We start from the raw sequence: 15,061 nt of genomic DNA, 5'->3' as shown, positions 1-15,061 counted from the left end.
TTCGGGCCATGCCACAGTCCAGTGAAACCCCCTCTCAAAAACGGATGAAGTAAAAGGAATGAAATGCATTTCAACCAATGGATATGCTGAGTAGAAAACTAAAAGCATGTACAAGGCTTAAGACTGAGTGCCTACAGCTGCCAAAAAGAATGTGTGTGTGTGTGTGTGTGTGTGCGCGTGTGCGTGCGTGTGTGTGTGTGTGTGTGTGTGCGCGCGCACGCGCATGTGTGCGTGTGCATGCGTGTGTGTGTGTGTGTGTGTGTGTGTGTGTGTGTGTGTGTGTGTGTGTGATTCATCTACAAAAAGGTAATCCAAAGCTTTGGTTAAAAAGAAGCAAATAAGCAGAAAGAAGCTTTTAATCCCAGCACCTGAGAGGCAGAGACATGTGGATGTCTCAGAGTTCGACGCCAGCCTGGTCTACAGACTGAGTTCCAAAACAACCATGGCTACACAGAGAAACCTTCTCAGAAAGAAAAAAAAAGCAAACAAACAATATCTCCCTTTCCTGTGCTCCAGCTTAGTTTTCGCAGTAGCTGGTGCTCACAACTGGTCAAACTGTAGAGAATTAGAGGCTGCAATGTGCTCAGCCCTAAAGGGAGACAGTGACATCAACACCTACACCACCACCACCAAAGTTCAGGGACCGAAGCAGAAGCTGGGGCAGGGTGGTGGCTGCATATGCCTTTATTTCTAGCACTCAGGAGGAAGAGGCCGGTGGGTCTCAGTGAGTTCAAGGCTAGCCTGGTCTACAGAGCCAATTCAGGGACAACCAGTACTGTTACAAGAAACCTTGTCTTGAAAAACAAACAAACATAGAAAACAGAAGCAGGGCAGAAAGACTGTAAGAGTTAGAGAGCTGCTGTGAAATAGTGTTTTCTGGACATAACAGGCTGAATGCATACATGTACTCACAGTGGCTGTGACAGCATGCATAAGATCAAGCCAATTAAAATTCCAGCATGAGGGATTTATAAGGCCCCACCCCTAGCTGGGAGCTAATGGCAGTTGATGGCTGCTGGGTAGAAAGAATCAAGGTTTTTTTCAAGGATATCGTCTCAGATTATATGAACAGTCTATGGACTCAGGACCTGGTGGAGAGGAGCTGGGAGAACTGGAGGGTGGATTTGATCAAAACATATTGTATACATGTATGAAATTCTCAAATAAAAAATGAAGATGAGATGAATGTGAGAGAAAGATGGAGATCTGTTGCAAGAATAATCCCTAAAACATTAAAAAATAAAAACTATACAGAAATGCCTAAAATAAAAAGTCAAATTTCTTCTTTTTCAGTGATATTTTGCCTGTGTGTATGAGGGCGTGCTACATACATGCAGTACTCACAATGACCAGAAGAGGGCTCAGGTTCCCTAGAACTGAGTTACACAGAAGCGGTTACATAGCCCTCCCTCCAGAAATGAGCCTGGTTTCCAGCTCCTACTTTTTTCGGGGGAGCGGGAAGCTGGAACTTGATACTAGAAGAGAATAGCTTTAAACTCAAAAAGATTCACGTGCTTCTGCCTCCTGAGTACTGGAGTTAAAGTTCCACCGGGTCCAATTCTACCTCTTTTTTTTTTTTTTAAGACAGCCCAGATTGGCCTAGAACTTGCTATGTAGCTGAGGATGACCTTTAACTTTTGATCCTCCAGTTTCCAACTACTAAGTGTTGAGATTACAGTTTTGTGCTAGAATGTGCAGGGTTTTTGGTTTGGGTTTTGTTTCATTTTTTGTTTTGTTTTGTTTTAGTTGTGTTTTATTGGGGGCGTTTTGTTTCTTTTTTTTGTTTGGTTGGTTTTGAGATAGGATGTCGTGTAGCTTAGGATAGCTAAACTCACTGTAACTGAGGATAACAAACTTCAGATCCTCCTGCCTCTACCTCACAACTGCTGGGATTATAAGCATAAGCTACTACACGTGGCTTTAAATGGTTATTTTTCAATGTGTAAAACTTATAAATATTATATTTCAATTAAAGATTCATTGATAGGAAGGTTCTTGTCATGTTTGTGGAGGTGACATAATTTTTAAAACATTCTCACTCCTGAATAGCTTGATAAAAACAGAAAACAGCACTCCAGAGATAGAGACAGAAGCATCAGGAATTTACGCTAGCCTGGGCTCCATGAAGAAACCCTATCTGAAATATGCAACATTCAAAACAGAAAATGTGCTATAGAAAACCCCCAAATCCATGGACAATAAGTGTTGCAAAGCTAGATAAGATTATTAAATCCAAATATGTGGAAGGGTACAGACTACCAACAGCTGGGAAGCAGATGTGATATTAGCCATGTGTGAAAGGCAGCAATGCGACAAAGCAAAGTGGTTGAAATGGAGGGGACTTTGCATATTCCAGAAGCAGGTGAGACCTATAGAGTTTCCCCAAAGCTCCATGTCTGCAGCAGTGTGGCCGCACAAGCTCTCCACACTACTCAGCCAGGAGCAGAAGACACTGCCAGAAACAGAATCCCGTTCAGCAATCCAGTAAACAGCAAAAAGGGCCATGGGACAGGAGAGCTAGAGCCAAGTCTCGGAAAGGAAGTCACATTTTTAGGGAACTACGCAAAAGCAACAGAAGAGGGAGCTAGAAGCCACGAAAATGAAAAATCTATTGGGATCCTAGCCTCCACCCTTCTAACCTTTTTTTTCTTTTTTTTTATGCAGGAGCCTCTAATTCTGGCAGTCCGCAGACCGAGGCAAGAAGCCTGGGCTGCATAAGAAGACCCCGTGTCCCAAAAGATCAAAATACATAAGCACGAATTTATAAAATCACGTGGAAATGAGCAATAGCTTTCACTGGAAGAAAAGAAGCTAGTGAGGACGATTCACGATGACAATTGACAGCAAAGAGGAAGGAAGCACATGCTTATGAGACATGAACAGTCTAGCCTGCCATCGAAAAGCAAGTCCAAATAGACAAAGAAAAGGAGAGAAGATGCCGAAGAAGTCAGGATCTGAAAGACTAAAGCACGGGGTAATGGGCTCCAGGAAGGAACTGGAAATAAGACAGACTAGAAATGAATTCTAAGGCAGAAAAGAGCAAATGAACTCAAGATGTAAAACAGAAGATAAGAACAGGGAACCTGCAGAGAGCCAAAAGGAGAAGGATGAAGTGATAAAAAGGACATGGGGAATCAAGACAAAGAACATCTCAGCACTTGAGAAACAGAGAGTGTGTCTCAAATCCTACACCCCTCCCCATCCCCGAAAAAATTAAGAGGAAAAAGAAAATTACAGAGAGAAGAAAATAAAAACAAGAAAATAAAGCAAAATAAGCCAAGTATAGAATGCCAAATACCATGTTTTGTTTGTGAATCCTACAACCCTTTATGGAGAATATATATGCACGTTTATATATTCTCTCTCTCTGTGCTGTGTGTGTGTGTGTGTGCGCGTGCGTGCATGCGTGGTCCTTACTATGAGTTCCACAGCAGAATGGAGACTGGAGGAGAAAACCAATGGAAAGGGGTAAAGAGCAGGGGAGACTAAGAGCAGGAAGCAAAAGCAGGTAAATACGATCAGAGTACATGAGACAGTTAAAATTATCTGTGGGAAACCCAGTGAATGCACTCCCATAAAAATGAAAACAGAGGGTATGGTAGCTCGTGCTTGCAATGCCAGCACTTGGGAGGCTGAGACAGGAGGCTCAACACGTTTGAGTGCAGTCTTACTATATTGATGAGTTCCAGGACAACCTGGGCAATAAAATAATCATGACTCAAAAAAATAAAATTAAAAGGTTAAAAAGACTACAAGAAAACTTTCCTGATGCAGGGCAGGAGGTAGGAATGGGTGGGTGGGAGTGGGAGCACGGTCATAGAGTAGGGGGAGGGGGGATGAGATGGGGGAGAACCAGGAAAAGAGATAACATTTGAAACGTAAATACATAAAATAGCCAAGAAAAAAAAGGAGGGGGAAGCTTTCCTGAAATAACTTGGAACAAAGACTTAAAACAGCATATTTTAAAAGCAGCTGTAGAGAAGTGACCAATACTGAGATATATCCTAGCAAAAGTATTCCATTACAGTTTTATTTTATCATATTTTTTGGTTTTTTAAAGAGATTTATTAATATTATGTGAGTACACTGTAGCTGTCTTCAGACACACCAGAAGAGGGCATCAGATCTCATTACAGATGGTTGTGAGCCACCATGTGGTTGCTGGGATTTGAACTCAGGACCTCTGGAAGAGCAGTCAGTGCTCTTAACCACTGAGCCATCTCTCCAGCCCTGATTTTTGAGACAAGGTTTCTCTGCATAGTCCTGGCTGGCCTAGAACTCGTAGAGATCCCCCTGCCTCTGCCTAAAGCATTAACTTTTTAGTGGGAGATTTCCTACTAAGTAAGGCGATAAATGAAAGAAAAACAGCCAGTTATCAGATGTATTGACAATATTTTATACTGAAAAAGAAGAAGAAAACAGCGTTTTCGTGATATCTAGGAAAAACATCATAACCCAAGCAGTTACATTTCTGACTTGGATCCTCGGGATCTACTGGCAGTTAATGGTTGTTTCTGTGATGTAACCACTGGTCATAATACAGTAAACAAGTACATCTATGCTCACGCGAGCAACCCCAATTAACCTCAGTGGGTCACAAACACTAAATGAAATGTAGCAAAACAAAAGCCAGGAAAGGAGAAGGGAACTTAATGGTTAGAAGGAAGGGATCAGTGGGAAGAGGATAAGAGGGGTAAATGGGGAATGAAAACAACCCCAATACATTACATACATGCTTGAAATTATCAAAGAATAAAAAAATAAATGACTGACACAGAGGTTTTAAAACAGTAACCATTTTTATTCGTATCCAAAGTGTTATGAGCTGAATGGGATCCTCTCCAAACCAAAAAAAAAAAAAAAAAAAAAAATTCACATGTTGAAAACCTAGGCCCTGGTACTTCAGAACCAGTGAATATCTGAAGGCAAGGCCTTTATATTGGTGATTAAGTGAAGAGGAGGCTGTTCTCTCTGATTGCAGTCCCTAAGAGGAGGAGGGCAGCGAGTGGAGAGCTCAGTCTTGCCGCACTTGACTGGCATTTGCTCAGCCAAAGGCTACATTCCTAATATTGTCAAAACAATTTTTGAAAGAGGTGATTTGTTCACATAAAGACACCAAAGACAGCATACAGTTGAAATTCCGAGGCTAGCCTAAGGTACACAACAATGTCCAGTCTCTAACACTAAATAGCCAAAAAATAGCAGGGCAAGGCTGTATCACGAACGACCAAGGCAGGCTTGCTAACCAAGGACAGATACCTCAGAGAAATCAAACCTGCCAACACCTGACCTTGGGCCTCTAGCTTCCAGGTCTGTGTAATACATGTCTGCTGTTTATGACTCTCTGTCTCTGGTGATTTCTAAATGACATCCTGAGTCTCCAAGCTTGTCAACCTACATTCACTCGGGAAATACTGTTCTTATGGCACCCTTCCTAAACAAGCAGCTCCAGAACAAACTCTAGAAAACTAAAAAGAGCTGGAGAAACATCCACAAAGGGACTGTTTGATAGCAGTAGATGAACTGACTGAAGAAATACACCTAGTCCATGTAGAAGTGCGATTCAATGACGGCTGTCAGTATGAAAGTGCTGGTTACAATAACCGTCCATGGAATACTGGTGTGGAGAGGGCGCAAACAGGTTCTCTGGTTTTGCCATCCCGTTAGCAGTGGAAGTGTTAATATTCTGTTCAGAGACAGTTGACTACGGCATGGCATATAAAGCTACTGCATAATAATATGATAATTTAAGCCTATTATCTCCTGTACTTGTGGGTTCTCAAGGATGAAAGGAAGGAGATTCGGAGGTGAGACAGCCAAGGAAACCCCCCCCCAAGACCAGACTTTGCAAAAACAACATATCAACATCTCCTGTCGAGTTTTGCCTTAAAAGGTTTGAAATGCTGATGGACTCAGTACCTGTGAGTATTGCTGCTAGCAGCCAGACACAGTGGCCTTGAGATACCATTTCCTACAAAAAAAAAAAAAAAAAAGAAAAGAAAGAAACCAGGCCTTTTTAGAGAAGTAATTTCAGGTCTATGCCAGGAAATATATCAATTTAGTTCAATTTCTGAGTTCGTGGAGACTTTTGTTGTTGTTGTTGTTGCTGCTGCTGCTGCTGCTGCTGCTGCTGCTGCTGACATTTTTTTTTTTTTGGTTCTTTTTTTCGGAGCTGGGGACCGAACCCAGGGCCTTTCGGTTCCTAGGTAAGCGCTTTTCCGCTGAGCTAAATCCCCAGCCCCGACATTTTTTGAATAGGAATAAAACAAATAACTGCTCTGAAAAAAATTAATGAGAAAAAGCAAACATTTACATTGCCTTCCCTTAACAAACTATACCATTGGCCGACCAAATAATAGGAGAGGAGATGTTTTTCTTTATCCTAGAAAATAGACGAAGACTAATAGAACTCAAATGTCACCATTCTATAGCCCTTAATGAATAAATGGATCTAGGCCTTAAGCAGCAAATGGCTACTAATACGATAAATATCATGTGCTTTCTGCTAAGAGAATACAAATATCATCTATGAACTAGTCTTATTAAAAATCCCCTTACCTGAACCTGATCAAATCAACTAGTAATATAAAAAAATCAGGCATGTACTGGGGACATCGAGGCAGGATCATCAGTTCAAGGTTATCCTCAGCTATGTAGAGAGTTGGCAGCCAACCTGGACTACATGAGATCCTATCTTAAAACAATAACAACAAAAATATAGTATATAAGCTGCTGAAATAGCTCAGCAGGTAAAAGCGTCTGCCATGTAAGTGTGGTGACCTGAGCTCGATCCCAAGGAGCCATGTAAAGAACCAGTTCCACAAAGTTGTCCCCTGATCTTCGCAAGTGCCACATGGCATGTGTGCTCACACACATCCATCACGTACACACAATAATAAATTAAAAAAATATTTAAAGAAAATGCAGTACAGAGAATATGGTAATCTAGCTAATAGAGACAGAGTGAACAATATCCAGACTTGGAAACTGTAAAGGTCAAGCTTCCTGGTTTCTTTAGTAAACAAGAGGCAAGAGAGAAAAGCCAGAAAGGATTAGGAGTGCGGCTCCGTGCTGTAGAGCTTACCTAGCATACAGAGGACACTGGGTTCTTTCCCCTGCAGTGTATTTAATGAAAAAGAAAGGCCAGGGTGGTGGTGCGCACTTTTGATCCCAGCACTTGGGGAATAGAGGCAGGTGGATCTCTGTGAGTTCCAGGCCAGCCTGATCTACATGGCAAGTTCTAGGGCAGCTAAGGCTACACAGAGAAACGCTGTCTCAAAAATAGAGGTAGAAAAAAAAATAGAGGTAGAGGTTAAGAGAAGAAAGAGGAAAACATATTGGCCAGTTGGTAAAATGTAGGGCAAGTGCAGTCAGAAGGCTAGGGCAGGGGACACTGTTTTGGTTTTTTAATGATTTATTTATTTTTATTTTATGTGCATTAGTGTTTTGCCTGCATCGGTGTCTGGATGAGGATGTTGGATCCCCTGGAACTGGAGTTACAGACAGTTGTGAGCTGCCATGTGGGTGCTGGGAATTCAACCCAAGTCCCCTGGAAGAACAGCCAGTTCTCTAACCAGCTAGCACCATCTCCCCAGCCCTTGATTTTTTATTTTTTATTTTTTATTTTATTTATTTATTTATTTATTTATTTATTTATTTATTTATTTATTTATTTATTTGGAGCTGGGGACCGAATCCAGGGCCTTGCGCTTGCTAGGCAAGCGCTCTACCACTGAGCCAAATCCCCAACCCCCTGATTTTTTTTAAAATCAGATTTAATTCATTTATTTATCTTGTATAAAAATCCTTATGTGGTAGCCACAGCTGGAGCCTGGGTCCTCTAAACAGAGACTCCGGTGTGGGTTTTTGCAATATGGTCAGTGAATTCCTGATAAGGAGACTTGGTGAACACAGTCTCTTTCCAGAGGTCAGGGGTCAGGTAGCTGTAGGTCTTGGAGATGGCATCAAAGGTGGCCTGGACAAAGTTGCTCCAGGTGGCAGTGTAGCCCCAGGCTGAAGTGTAGCAGTCATCTATATCGGCCATCATCATCAGTAGCTTCTTGGACACAGGAGCAGAGACAATGCCAGTGCCTCTGGGGGCAGGAATGAGACGCACCAGCACGGAGCCACAGCAGCCTGTCACCTTGCATGGCACAGTGTGGGGCTTGCCAATCTCGTCCCCCCAGTAGCCTCTCCGCACGGGACAATCGAAAGCTTGGCCAGGATGGTGGCCCCTCCCATGGCAGTGGCTACCTCCTTGGGCACTTAACACTGAGACCAACATGACTGTTGTAGTCCCCAGTAGTGACGAAAACCTGGTCCGCTGGCCAGCCCGAGCCTGCTTCTGCACTGGCATGATTTTCAGAACCTCATCTTTTAGAGATGTTCCCAGGAGAAAGTCAGTAATCTCAGACTCCTTAATGGGCAGGGAGAACAGGTAGATCTCCTCCAAGGACTTGATCTTCATGTCCTTAACCAGGCGGCCCAGCTTGGTGACGGGGATTCACTCCTTGTTTACCTCCACGAGCGGGTGGCCTCCACCATGGCCAAGGCCTGGCCCAGGACCGTGACCGTGGTGCCTCAGACAGCTGCCGAATCCTCCACGGAAGCCACTGCGGCCTCCTAATCCTGGGCCTCCAGGTCCAGTGTCATCTGCCATTTGGTGTTTTCCTGAAGAAGAAGCCCCTTGATTTTTTTTAATATTTGAATTTAAAAATTAGGTCTAGTTTGGAGACGTGACTCAGCAGTTAAGAGCAATGGCTGATCTTGCCCCGAACCAGTTTGATTCCCTGTACCCACATAGATAAAAGTTTAGAATTGCATGTTAATTCCAGTTCCTGGGGGTCTGATCCCCTCCCCTGTCTCTATGAGCACCAGACACACACATGGTACAGATTCATAATTCAGGCACTCACACATACACATAAAAATTTAAAAAAGAAACTTTTTAAAAATTAGATCCATATGTACTGGTACTGGAAGATGTCCAAATTCTGTAGTAATTTTTTGAAAAAATCAGAACAGTATGTTCAGTATGCTCAAATTTTTATTTAATAAAATAAATAAAACTATACATACTGGGATTATGTAAAGAGACTTCATATAAATATGCAGCAGTCCAGAGAGCTGTTCTCAGGGCCCACATTACAGAGGAGCTCTCTTTCAACGTGTAACTTGCTATAATGTCTGTTTGAAATCTAATGGGTATGTTTTATTTTTTATTTATTTTTAATTAATTAATTTATTTTTTACACTCCAGATTTTATTCCCCTCTGGGTCCACCCCAACCCTCACAGTTCCACATCCCATCCCTCCTCCCTGTAACCCCCACCCCGTCTCCACAAGGATGTTCCCCCCACCCCCACCCCACCAGACACTAAACTTCCTGAGGGTTAGGTGCATCTTCTCTGACTGAACCCAGACCTGGAAGTCGTCTGCTGTATATGTGTTATGTTTTCCTTTTATAATTAGCAAAAGTGCTCAAGGAAAGACAGATAGAGGGAAATGAGAGAGGGAGGGAATAGAAGGAACAGAAAGAAACTCTCATAGCTCTTAAGAACCCTTCAGATTATAAACTGAGGCATTCTTCTGACTTAATCTTCTTTTTTTTTTTTTTCTTTTTTTTCAGAGCTGGGGACCGAACCCAGGGCCTTGCGCTTGCTAGGCAAGTGCTCTACCACTGAGCTAAATCCCCAACCCCTGACTTAATCTTCTTAAGTAAACAATGAGCAACATTAGGCTTTTGGTAAATAGTTGCTTCCTAAAGTGACTCTCAGAGCATTTTGTATCTATGCTTAAAGTCTATAGTTTGGACTAGCTAGCCCACTATGGTTGTCTGAGCTGGGGATTGTTGTTGTGTGAAAGACACTTATCCAACATGTGTGGCCAGGGCCTCAAACTCGGCACTAAAAATAGTCTAAAAGTCTTGTAAAATTCACACACCTTCTTGCATGGATTCCTGATGGGGTCTGGTTGGGGAGTCAGTACTTAAAAAACAAGGAGCTGCTTCAAGTCTTAGCAACTTTCTTCTCTTTAATTTTGATGCTTTGAAGGAGGCAACACCCTTATCTTTCTGTTTATCCTATGCCAGTGGCTCTCAAGAGTGTGGTCCCCAAACCACCATAAACAGACTTTTAGGCCCCATCCAGACCTACCAAGTAGGAATCTCTCTGGGCAGTATGCAGCAGTTTTCTGATAAGGTCTCTAGCAGGATTGCCTGATAAAATACAGAGCACTTGGCTAAGTTTGAAGTTCAGATTAACGATGTATGAATTTTTATAAAAAATATTTGTAGAAATTGGGACATACTTATGTTCAAGTTTAATAGAACATTCTAGCTTTTGGGGGGTAGGTGGGTGTTGGTTGTTTTTCTCAGTCTAGAAGCTTCCCTTTCAGGGTGTTGTGATCTGTGTTTGCTTGAGAAGGACTAGGGTAGAGGTGAGGCAGGAGGTTTGCATTCTGAATGACACGACTGCACTGGGTTTTAAATTCCACAAAAATGATTGTCATCTCCCTGAGACAGACGAGACTCATAACAAGGAAGCAGAGATGTGGGGACAGAGCCAGTCATCCTTAGGGCCTAAGGTAAAGTTTAGAAGCAGAAGGGGGCTGGACTTTACCAGAAAATTCCAACACACTAAGTAACTTCAGCTGCAGACCTCATGAAGCTCTGCCTTCACACCAAGACGACAGTGGATGAGCTAGGAGAAAGGGCTGGGGTAGACATTGGGGTTGGGGGGTGAGAAAGGACAAAATATGTTTTAAGTGTTTGTGTTTGTTTATTCATTTGTTTCAGACAGGGTCCATATATAATCCAAAATGATGTTGAACTCATTATGTAGCCCAGGCTAGCCTTGAAGTTGCAATCTTCCTATTTCTATGTCCCAAGTGCTGGCACTACAATGTGCAGCAGCATACTTGTTAGGAAAAAAACACTTTTTAATGGAGTGACAAGAACATGGCTTCTTCATATTCATAAGGCAGGAAAAAGGCTGACTTAGATGGCTAAGGTCAATTTGTGCTCACATCAGACTGATGGTTAGTAACTCTACAGGTAAACATTAGAGCAGGTAAGGAGGCTCCTGGGCAATGCTGTCCCTGTCCTGTCAGTATCTAAGGCAGTAGTTCCCAAACAGGGGAGATTTTAACCCTTGGCAATGTTTGAGACATTTTTGACTGTCAAAACATGGTGCGGGCATCTTAGCGATATCTTGAGGCACTCTTCAAGTCCACTCACAGCCCTCTACAAAGAATTATCCGGGTTGCAAATGTCAAGTTCCAGGAACAACTGGAAGCATGTTAATGAAGAATAAGCTGCCTTCTTCCCCACTGCCTCCTCTCCCTCCCTCCTCCTCCTCCCCTCCTCCCTCCTCCCTCCCTCCCTCTCCCTCCTCTCCCTCCTCTCCCACCACAAGACCTGGCCTCTCCCCCTCCCATGAGGAGAAGCTATGTATGCACATTCCTGTAACTCAGAAGGGAGCTAATGTAAGTGTCAGGATTCTAATCTGTTAAATGTGGGTAAAATCCTTAGCTCATATGGTTGTTGCAGAGACCAAATGAGTAACTTAATAGTTTAAATTCAAATATTTATTGAGCAACTACATTACGTGCCAAGTATTCAGAGCCCACACACAGTCTTTGTTGGTGGGGAAGAGTTAGAGTGACTTCATCACTCATACTCTTCCTCTCCCTTTTTAGACAGACATCTAATCCCCTTGCTTCCTTCCCAGAGAACAGAGAGCAGTCGATACCTTGTTTACAAGAGCTACCTGAGTGAGTCTGTGCTGATTTGCTAATGTCTCCCATCTTTAGCTCCAAACACAGCACCAAAGCTAACATAGCACATGTATGGATTTCACGTGTTGACAGCTTCATATGTGTCAACAATGAGCGGTCACTGCATACATGTCATTTTTACCCTCATGATTCTCACCCTCCTCCCTCCCGTGCTGAAACCCTGTCTTCTTCCCAACAAATCCCCCAGACATTTCTCTGATTGAAAAAATAATAATTTAAAAAAATAGGTCTAGTCTTGGCTGGAGAAATGGCTCAGCAGTAAAGAGCAGTGGCTACTCTTGCAGAGGACCAGACTTTGGTCCCCCACCCAAACTCCAATTCCCACGTCTTGTGGAGGAGGGGAGCCAGCCACCAGCACATTGTTCTTAATCATCAAAAGAAGCTCAGGCCTGGGTAACAGAGCTCCCTGCCCTGGTTTGTGTCGTGTGTTTTGTAAACAGTGTACCCTCCAGAACTCTTGGCAAAGCGCCCCCTCCCTCTCTCTCTCCTTTCCTTATTAACAAGCCCTGGGAAGTTTTAGCAAAGACAAATTAACATTTTTGCATGCTTTACCTTTTACCAATCTGTTCTGCATGCTTGTAATATCAGAACCACCTAGAAAAAGAAAAGCAGTCGTTTTCCAGTGCAGTCACCTGCAACTGCCATTCCCACTTCCCTACGGTGGCTCCACATTCTTGAGTGGAGACAGCAGATTTGCACGGATTCTATGCAAATTGTCTGCAGTAGCTGCACTGTCAATTTCCTGAGGTTGCTCAATGATAACTTAGAATGTTAGCCATCCTACGATCACAGAGGATGGTCATACGATAAATCAGACCTGATTTATCACCAGAATTTATAATACCACACCTAGGTCTGGGGACACAACCATGACATTAATATAGTCAGTGCTGAGCCTGACCTGATTAGGAGCAGACCAGAAGAGCCAGGACGTCTGCAGTCAGTATTTCAAACGAGTTAAGCCTCTCCACCCTTGAGGCTTCTGTCTATTGTCACAGTGTGAAGTGGCCCCCTCCCCCTTTAATGGCCCTAACCTCTTCAGCAGCCAGAATTTCCCTGGCCCATCCTCCCACAAACGTCTTTTCTGAAGGCCTTGATTTTCATTTGCAGTCCTTACCATGAATTCAATGTTCATTACTCAGTTCCAAACAAGGCAATTTACAGAAGAAAGTCAAGTTGTCAAAAATGTAAAACTCTGTTCTAAGGAAATACAAATAAAACATTAATGAGATGCTTCTCACAAAATTAATAAAAATTACAATATCCAGTACTGATGAAGAGTCACGGAAATAGGCGCTTTTGTACACTATTGATAGAAACGTGAGCTTCTGTAACTTTTAGAAAAGTCATCTGGTAATATTTAATATTTGCTGAAGTTTAAGATATAAACACATATCCCTTATCTACTAAGACAGTTCTCCCAGAGCACCTTAAGCACATGTTTGTGGCCACAGGAAAGTGAAGGTGAATAATAATATGCTATAGATTAAGAAATATGATTAACTAAGCCTGAATCACTGAGGAAATGCCCAAGTTAATAGAACATTATTTATAACTTGTTTCCAATTTTGCTGGTGATAATATTGCTACAGTAAATATCCTTTCTGTTGATGATTTTATGTTTCAATTGGTTTCTTCATCTAGAATACAGTAGACACTGTCAGAGAGCTAGTTATTAGGTTAGTGGTTCAGCTGATAGACTGGGGCCTGGTGGCCGCTGGCCTAGCTCTAGGTTTCGTGAGTCTGTCTAAGGGAATGAGGTGGAGAATGAGCGTGACATCTGACAACCACGTCTGGAAAACGTAGTCCTCTTGTCTCTGCTTCTGTTCTCTGGCTAGCACGTACCCTCACGGCACCCTTCCACCACCATCACGTACACACAGTAACTCGTTTTAAGTTAAATTTTTAAAATAAAATGTACATGTAAAATGGCATGCAAGAAAGCCATGGATTTGCTCCCCAGCACACTATTACTGGTGATGGTGGTACACACCCCAGCACTCAGGAGGTAAAGGCAGCAGGAGCAGGAGTTCAAAGTCATCCTTGGCTTCCTAGTGAGTCTGAAATCAGCCTGAGTCACAGGAGACCCTGTGTCAGAAAACAGAAACAACGGAGGCTGGAAAGATGGGTCAGCTGGTAAGAGCGTCTGCTACAGAGTCATAAGGCCTGGAATTTGGTTCCGGGCCCCCAAATAAATAGCCAGGCATTGTATGTATGCCTGTATTCCCAGCTCTGGGACAGTCAGAGACAGGAACATTGCCAGCTGGGCTTGCTGGGCTGGCTGGGTTCCAGCCTAGGTGACAAACTGTGAGGCCTAGGTTCGAGGAGAGACCCTACCTCAAAGAAATATGAATAAATCTAGGTTGGGCATAGTAGCTCATGCAGGTAGATAGCTGTGAGTTCCCTGCCAGCTAGAGCTAGGCTACACAGCAATACTCTATCTCCAAGTAATAAATAAATAAATAAATAAATAAATAAATAAATAAATATGTCTTCCTTATTAAGGGCTTCATTACACAGAGAGAAATACATGTCAAGCCACATTACAATGTATCCTCATAAAACAAAAAACAAAGACATAGAAAAAAATCTTGAAGTAACTCGAAGACGAAAACACATCACTTACAGAGAGAACCAGTCTGAATGAGACTACATTTCTCATTTGAAACCACGTAAGACAGAATACAGTAAAATGTTTACCAAGGGCTGAAGCAAATGAACTGTTAGAACACAGCAGAACACACGATGAACTTAGAGCTGTGCCCAAATGTAGGAAACTACACCCTCAAAAAGCGATAGGGGTAGGTGAAAAGAACTGAGAACAGGCTACATGAGTTTCTATGGTCAAACTAGAACATTCTAAGCAAGAAATGAAGAGGTGTTAAATTATAACCCAAGCTACAAAATACATAGCCATGAGTCCATGCTGACACACATAAATGATTGCTACACTGAACAAACAAATGGTAGACAGACCAATACATTCATGATATACACACATAATGAGGAAGAGACAAACAGCCTATTCTAATCATATCTACAGACACGCTTCCCTCAAAGAAGTGAAGCCTAACTCTAGTCGTTTACTTTGGGCATACATACTGACTTCCAAAAGTCTAGTCTAGAAAGGAGACAAGAGTAACGTCATTGTGAAGACAATAAAGTCCGACAAACGCTATCTCGGCCAGGTTATAAAGATCAACACTGACAGTGGTGGGCCATTTTGAAAGTCAATATCTGTGACACGACATGGAGAAAAATCTGT

At 42.6% G+C, this 15,061-nt stretch overlaps 1 protein-coding gene and 2 pseudogenes across 1 annotated transcript in view; all 3 read right to left on the bottom strand.

Annotated features, from left to right (window-relative positions):
• The window catches only part of Snx12 (sorting nexin 12), a 114,469-nt gene that overhangs the window by 24,600 nt on the left and 74,808 nt on the right, over nt 1-15,061 (bottom strand).
• Nucleotides 7,816-8,674, bottom strand: LOC116889385 (annotated as a pseudogene).
• Nucleotides 12,617-12,736, bottom strand: LOC116889462 (annotated as a pseudogene).

The sequence above is a fragment of the Rattus rattus genome, chromosome X (genome assembly GCF_011064425.1).
Source record: "Rattus rattus isolate New Zealand chromosome X, Rrattus_CSIRO_v1, whole genome shotgun sequence".
Lineage (NCBI taxonomy): Eukaryota > Metazoa > Chordata > Mammalia > Rodentia > Muridae > Rattus > Rattus rattus.
The sequence above is the reverse complement of the archived record's forward strand: the minus strand, read 5'-3'. Positions and strand labels throughout refer to the sequence as shown.